This window comes from Pecten maximus, chromosome 13, assembly GCF_902652985.1.
Source record: "Pecten maximus chromosome 13, xPecMax1.1, whole genome shotgun sequence".
Classification (NCBI taxonomy): Eukaryota; Metazoa; Mollusca; class Bivalvia; order Pectinida; family Pectinidae; genus Pecten; species Pecten maximus.
In genome coordinates, this window is record NC_047027.1 from 27,128,369 (window position 1) to 27,136,596 (window position 8,228).

Consider the following 8,228-nt stretch of genomic DNA (forward strand, 5'->3'; position numbering starts at 1 on the left):
AATATTGCTCGTTGTTATGCGTGTGTTGCGTAATATGTCGGTCAGAACCACACAGTAGAACCGTCTATTGAGTTGTTTCGGGTTCAAAAAGAAATACGGAACGACGACGACAACGACGAGGAGGCGATGATATAGAGGAAATAAGGTGTCTGTATTAGAGACATAAATAGAATAGACAGTTATAGATATATGTGTCTTGTTTAATTGAGGATTTAATGATTTAATGAATAAAACAAATAGGAGAAAAATAATATAATCACCGAGAAAAACGGTTAAACATTATATATACAATCATCATCACCACCACCATCACCACCACCACCACCACCACCACCACCACCATCATCATCATCATCATCACCACCACCATCACCACCACCACCACCACCACCACCATCATCATCATCATCACCACCACCACCAACACCACCACCACCACCACCACCACCACCATCATCATCATCATCATCATCATGTCAACTCATCATCATCAACACCACCACCGTTGAAAATGACGAGTGGATAAAACAACCACAAGAATAAGTCTACACACACTCATTCGGGGACGTATAACAGATTATCATATTGTTATATATATCCCAGATTTATTGGGAAAATAGACGAACGGACAGACGGACGAAATTCTCTTGATTTGCAGTGTTCATAGTTAGGTGGGCCACTTGGTTTGTTTTTGTGTGGCATGACTAACGATGACAAATCAGGATTTTCTAGGAATCGATGTGTAAGTGTTTAGAACTGTCTAGACTTCGATGGCGTCATATGACGTCACCAATCGATAGTTTCACCGCGCTGGAACTGATAATGAGGCACGGAATTTGTCTGTGCTTCATGATACGGGTGAACAGGAAACGTGGTCTATAACAAGATATCAACTAATTTTTACTTTTATTTTGACATTATCTGGTACCGTGGATCCTCCAGATCGCGCGTTTATCGGTGTATTCAGATAAAAGCCAGACTCATGCGTGTGCGCGCGCACATTCCTTACGTGTACGTATGGCGCTGTCTGAAACCAGATGTCACGTGTCAACGGCAGATGGAATCTGGTAATAAGTAGCCCGAGTTTCCTCTGGCCCTGAAACTATGTCTGGGCCTGCATCAGACATGGTGTTAGGGCCAGAGGAAACTCGGACAAGGTTAATGATAACATCACATCTGAAGTTTCTGTTTCAATCCTCTAATCACTTACAACCATAGTCGTGTATATACACGTCTCTGGTACAACGGAGTTACAAAAATAAATGTACCAAATATTGAGGACTGTGTTTCGGATTGATTTTTTGTTTTTGTTTTATATATATATATATATACATTGTATGTAAAGTCCAGCCAGCAAATTTAAAACAGTGCGTGACTTCGTTCGCATGTGGAACCATAGGTCACGCCAAATACTAATCATGAAACAACCTAATGTTGATTTGTCCACGTACACTTCATTTTGGCGATATAAGCGATCAACTGGACAGGTCAACGAATGGTCAAGCATGTCTTTGTTGTGTGAGGACGCATCATTATTTCGGTCATTTGATATGTCAAGTATCCGACATCAAACAAAACATCTCTTCCGGTCAGACATGCGCAAACATGTCCCTGCATTTGTTCATCTGGTACTTTTGTAGGCTGGCTCCCTGTCTCTCTAATATTTAAGTTATAAACAAAATCGACCTTTACGATTTTGGCCTCTAGGATATGTCTGATTCTAGTTTTAAATCAGGGTGAGACAACCTTGTATTAGAAACTCAGGGACATGTGGCCGGTCTAACCTCTTCTGATACGGTCGATAGAATGTAAGTGAAGCCATCTAAATCGCCCAATAAGATTTGATAGCTGTCGTGATATAGGTCCGATTTAACAATGTCTGTGGTGTCCATGGTAAGTACGACACACCGTAGTTTTACCTGTAGATACAGGTGTGTACTAAAGTCTTAATCAAACAATTTTATCTCTACTTCCCGAATCGACATATAAAACAGTCGGTGATTTCCCTATCACATTCCTGTTTATCATCCAAATGCACGCAACTGACAAATGACACTTTGAAATTAGACTTTAAACAAGAACGTGCATGATTTATGAGATATAATATATTTTTACAATATCTTTTTTACCTGAACAATTGCTTGTATACCGTGAGAATTTCACCATGTACATCTTCCGCAATCGGCTAGGTCAAAAATGGGGATTAAATAAGTTTAAGAAGACCCAGGCAAGGTGACAAGACCAACCTGTAAGATCAGCGTCCTCCCCCGCCACACACATAGTACAGTTTATAATTAGGGTGACCCAGTGAGATGTATATGTCCCCTCTCTCCCCTCCCCCCCCCCCCCCCCGCCACACATGTACAGTTTATAATTAAAGTGACCCCCTCCCCCGCCACACATGTACAGTATAAGTAGAGAGGGCGACCCAGTGAGATGTATATGTCCCACTCCCCCCTCTCCCCTTCCCTCTCCCCCTCCCCCGCCACACATGTACAGTTTATAACCAGATAGAGTGACCCAGTGATATGTATATCTCCCCCTCCCCACTCTCCCTCTCCCTCCACACATGTACAGTATAATTAGTGACCCAGTGATATGTATATCTCCCCCTCCCCACTCTCCCTCTCCCTCCACACATGTACAGTATAATTAGTGACCCAGTGATATGTATATCTCCCCCTTCCCACTCTCCCTCCCTCTCCACACATGTACAGTATAACTAGTGACCCAGTGATATGTATATCTCCCCCTCCCCACTCTCCCTCTCCCTCCACACATGTACAGTATAATTAGTGACCCAGTGATATGTATATCTCCCCCTCCCCACTCTCCCTCTCCCTCCACACATGTACAGTATAATTAGTGACCCAGTGATATGTATATCTCCCCCTCCCCACTCTCCCTCTCCCTCCACACATGTACAGTATAACTAGTGACCCAGTGATATGTATATCTCCCCCTCCCCACTCTCCCTCTCCCTCCACACACGTACAGTATAACTAGTGACCCAGTGATATGTATATCTCCCCCTCCCCACTCTCCCTCTCCCTCCACACATGTACAGTATAACTAGTGACCCAGTGATATGTACATACAGAATAATTAGAGCGACACAGTGAGATGTATATCTTCCCCCTCCCTACATGCACAATGTATTTCCCCCTGCCCCTCCCCCGCCACACATGTACAGTGTATACCCACCCCCCCCCCCCCCCCCCCCCCCCCCCCCCCCCTCACAAACCCGTCTCCCTCTCCCTATCCTGTTTGTCAACAAATGGTTGATGTCATTACAGACTATTCACAATTTATGGGGCTCCATTAACATCTCATCTATACTGACTGTGGGTTATAAAGTACCAGAGGCCTTCATTTAAAATCCACATCGGACGAGTACAGACCCGTACTGACATCATAGATGATAAAATATTAAGGTGGCTTTATACATAATAATCCTGTCTATGACAATATGACCTAACCAGGCACAGGTGTGGTTTAAGATTAAAATTTCATTTCTTGAGTTATTTGATGAAGTTATTTTTTGTTTTTTTTTGTTTGTTTTTTGTTTGTTTTTTTTCTCTCTTTTTCTCTCTTTGTTTTTTTATGTTTATTCGGGGTTTTTTCTTCTTTTTTTCTCAAATATATATATATATCTAGTAATAATAATAAAAAACACAAACCAGAAATATATATCTATATATTGTCCTATTCATTTTAATTATCATCCTGGTAAATGTGCAAGTTAACACACATGTAAATTACAAATTCGTCTCATTTCATTCCTAACACAATGTACTATGTAATCAAATCTATAAGTTGGAACATCCTATTCCCTTTGACGCTGTAGTGATCAAAATCTGATACATTAATTTGATTTTGTGATATTTAATCAGTACATAATTATCTTACCAATTTAACATTACAAAACTATCTTATAATTGCATTTTTGTTTGTAATACATGTATATGATGTACAATTGTTTAATATGTTTGGCCATATGTGAGATGAGTCTTTAACTCGATATATGTAATAAAGTTTAAAAAAAGACTATTATCATCATTACCTATTATAAAATATATCACAATTCATTCAAATTCATTTTTATTTCAATCATTTCATATATAATGTAATATTTATTCTCGTTTTTACTCGTCGTTATGGAAATTTGAAAATCTGAACACGGCGACTGTTTCGTATAATCAAAGAGAGCACAGCATGAATCTGTCCTTGTTAGTAAAATTAAACAATTTTGACACGGTGACAGTTTCGTTGTATAAAAGAGAGCAAATCACGAATATATTTCTACAGTATACAAATAGATATCACTTATCCTAAACGCTGGACACGGTGACAGTTTCGTAGTATAAAAGAGAGCAAATCCCGAATATATTTCTAAAGTATACAAATAGATATCACTTGTCTTATCCTAAACGACAGATTGGTGGTACAATGTATCAGAGAGAGCACAACCCGGACGTTGGACGGACTCCAACTTCCCGATTCTTATCAATAGAATTATCACATGGGCTGTGTTATCTCTGTACACCAGACCTACTTGACACAGGACACAAATAAACGAAACACGTGTTTTATTACCGTCCTCGATATTGTCCTTCATACGACCGATGATACAGCTAGTATGGAAGCCCTAAGTCGCAGTATTTTTTTTAAGGGAGTTAACGTCCTCGTAACAGCCAGGGCCATAGGAGGCCGGGTGTCATGGAGGCAAAGCACAGAAAGACGGAGTAGTGAGAAAAGAAAGTAAAATATTTGAGATCCAAGGAGTTTCAACGGGGCACAAGATCGTTGTAAATAAATAAATCGCTAAAACTGATAAGAGATCTCACCGTCTACCCACCCGATTACCAGATTATAATGATATTGGAGTTTAACAAAAAAATTCACAAAATAACCATTACTCGCCGTGATGTCGAGAGATATTCTCGAAAGAATAATGTAGAGAACCCAGGTTCGTTTGTAAATGTGAAATAAGATAAAGTTTTGGGTTTGAAATCTCTGACCAGTTTTTATTTTATTTCACATGGTCCCTGGACGTGACGGCTCTTTACAAGTTTCCATCCAATGTCCGACAAACTACGTACGTTATCTGAAATAAAAAACCGTCTAAGTAGCACTTGTTTTAAGTCAAGTACATGTCGGATGTGCAAAAGCGCGTGCTTACTGATATCAGGACACGTGCATCGTACGTACATCCTCCTCGTCGCCATTAACTCCGGGAAATATTTACCGGACAATGGATCTGTACTTCCGTCGACTGATCATACTTAGCCATATCGACTGCTAAAGCATGACTTTTAGTTTCCTTATTTATCACATATCAGGGATAAACACGTCATTGTTCTGTGTACAATTTCACATATAAATTTCTAGGAAGGCCTGGTTTTCCAACCCTACGACGACATCTGATACTATACACGCCAGCATGATTCATAATCATAAGTATTATCGGAACTGAACAAGTCTGGCGTGGTTATGTAGTGAGGATGTGTGTCTGATTACACAGAAACACTAGATTTGTACTGTAATACCTAGAAATTGAACATGTGTCATTAAAAATAACACTTGAAAATAATGATAAACCTAAAGTTTGAAATATATCAGCATTATTAACCATAAATTAATCTACCACTGTTTAAAAGTTCAATATATTCAGCTGAGACATTATGGCAAGAACACCACATACATTGTTCAGTCGCGTGAGTTTATAAACATCCCAGTAGCTGACACCATGATAGTACCATAGTAATTGTTACAAAGTACAACTCACTCCCACAAACCACGGACTGTGATCAAAGGCTCAAAACATACATTTTTCTTTCAAAAGTAAAATAATGCTGCATGTTCTTATCTATTGCACACGTAAAAAAAAGAGTTTGAAAAATTTAATCTAAATCTTGGCATATAAAATGTCAATAGTGTAATTATGTTATTGCCAGTGACTTAAACTTCCTGGTATATTGTAGTTGGTATCGAGGCCAATCAAAAGGCTGACTTGTAAAAGGGTATTGTTAGAAAACTTACAGGGAGTCAATTTTTTAACGTCCTTGGATCTATTTAAAACATTCTTTTCGTCTTATTGTTCATCTATCTTGATAGGATGAAACACGAAAACATTTTTTTTTTTATCTCAAATGACAATGTTCAACACTGAATAGAGGCTATCCATGTCAGTGAAGCTTGTGTGTATGCGTCATGGTTTTTGCCGAACTGTTGGTTTCCCAGACGACAATCATGTTTTACCTGGAATTTCCCCCGCATTGCAGCTCGGAAATTCCCGTTAGGTGATTCCCCTGCTGATTTAGTAGCCTGAATTATGAAGACGTTGAACTAAATAGGACCGGGTCCATTGGTATCGAATTTGAGCGAGAAGCGTAAATCGATGTATGTTAGGTAACGCCCAAATCAAACAGAGCTACTGCTTATAATCAATCGGTAGTTTCGATTATTTTGAATTTTAAAAATCATTAAAATAAGCAATAGTTATGACAGAAAAAAATATTTTTGAATTATTTTAACAATTCGTATCCACAGATTATAAAGTGACTAAGCAAATGATTATTTTGGAACAACTTCCGTATGGGAATTTCCCAAAATAAAAAAAAACTTAGAGTCACAATGTATAATTGAACCGTAGTTTCGATTATTTACACTGACCAAGTTTAATTTATTTATGAAAAATATCCAATTTAAATTATCCCTTTCTTCAAACAAAACAACGTTCTTGTAAAATTTTAGCATAAGAATCACAAACACAAAAATTCACACAAACAGCTTTATCTATCGGGGCCACCGCCCGAATTGCCGAACTCTATTCAGCCGGTTAGTATCGTGATTTTCACTAGTTGTTCAAGTTTAATTTTGCACAACATCATACTTTCTTGTCGAAATATAACAAAAAATATCATAAACAAGATGTTCCAGTAAAAACAAGTTGTTGTAAATTGTTGTACTAGGGAAAATCAACACGGAAGTATAAATATTTCAGGGCGTGGTAATATAGTGAACAAACGTTAGCATGCTCTGTTAGGGAAAAACGCAAAGGAGTTCCGATAAAGGAAAACAAATACAGTTTGCCTAACTGGTGTACTGGGTTGTACAAATTTACAGATTACATGTAAATTTACGGATTTTCATAACAAAAATAAAACGGACGAATATAAATTGAAAATAAATTGAAAATAAATAATGCCAGTTGATAGATATTACTAAAAACAACCATGTAGTTAGGAAACATTACATATACAGAACACACACAGCATGTTTGCTTGTATTACGGAGACGACATTGATATTTTTTTTTATGAATATGGCCCACTTTTGTGTGTCCGATATCCTTTAAGTAATATAATTTGCTTATATAGATCTCTACGTTATTTCCTCTGCTTGAAAAAAATAAATAATAAATAAAAAATGAATAAATACAAAAAAAAATAAAATAATAATAATAAAGAAATAAAATAAATATACCCGTCAACAATAGTCATCCCTGTTTTTGAACAGCAGTCTACCTCATTTTCAATTGTAAATAGTCTATTAATGATCACTATTCGGTGGTGGAAAATCTAGCTTTCATATGTTAAGTCTTCATATCTTGCAAACTTGAATTAAACCCAGCAAGATAGCTCAAAATAAGAAAATGCTTACAAAATGTTTGATTTTTTTTCTATGATCGGATGCGTGCTACAGTGTTAACACTCCGGTTTCTTCCCACTGACCCCTCGCGCGCTTCAATCCCGGCCAATAGGTGTTATTAATGTAAATCTATGTTATTTGCTTCGCCAGATTGTTGTTAAAAAAGAAAGATTATATTTGATATATTTATAACGGTATGAGATTTATAATTTTTTTTTAAAGAAAATAGACTTTAGACATACCAGTGTGGCTGCAAAACAAAATAACAATTTCAGTATACATGTATATATAGCATCTTACTACATGTATATAGCATCTTACTACATGTATATATCATCTTACTACATGTATATATAGCATCTTACTACATGTATATAGCATCTTACTACATGTATATATCATCTTACTACATGTATATATCATCTTACTACATGTATATAGCATCTTACTACATGTATATATCATCTTACTACATGTATATATCATCTTACTACATGTATATATAGCATCTTACTACATGTATATAGCATCTTACTACATGTATATATCATCTTACTTCATGTATATATCATCTTA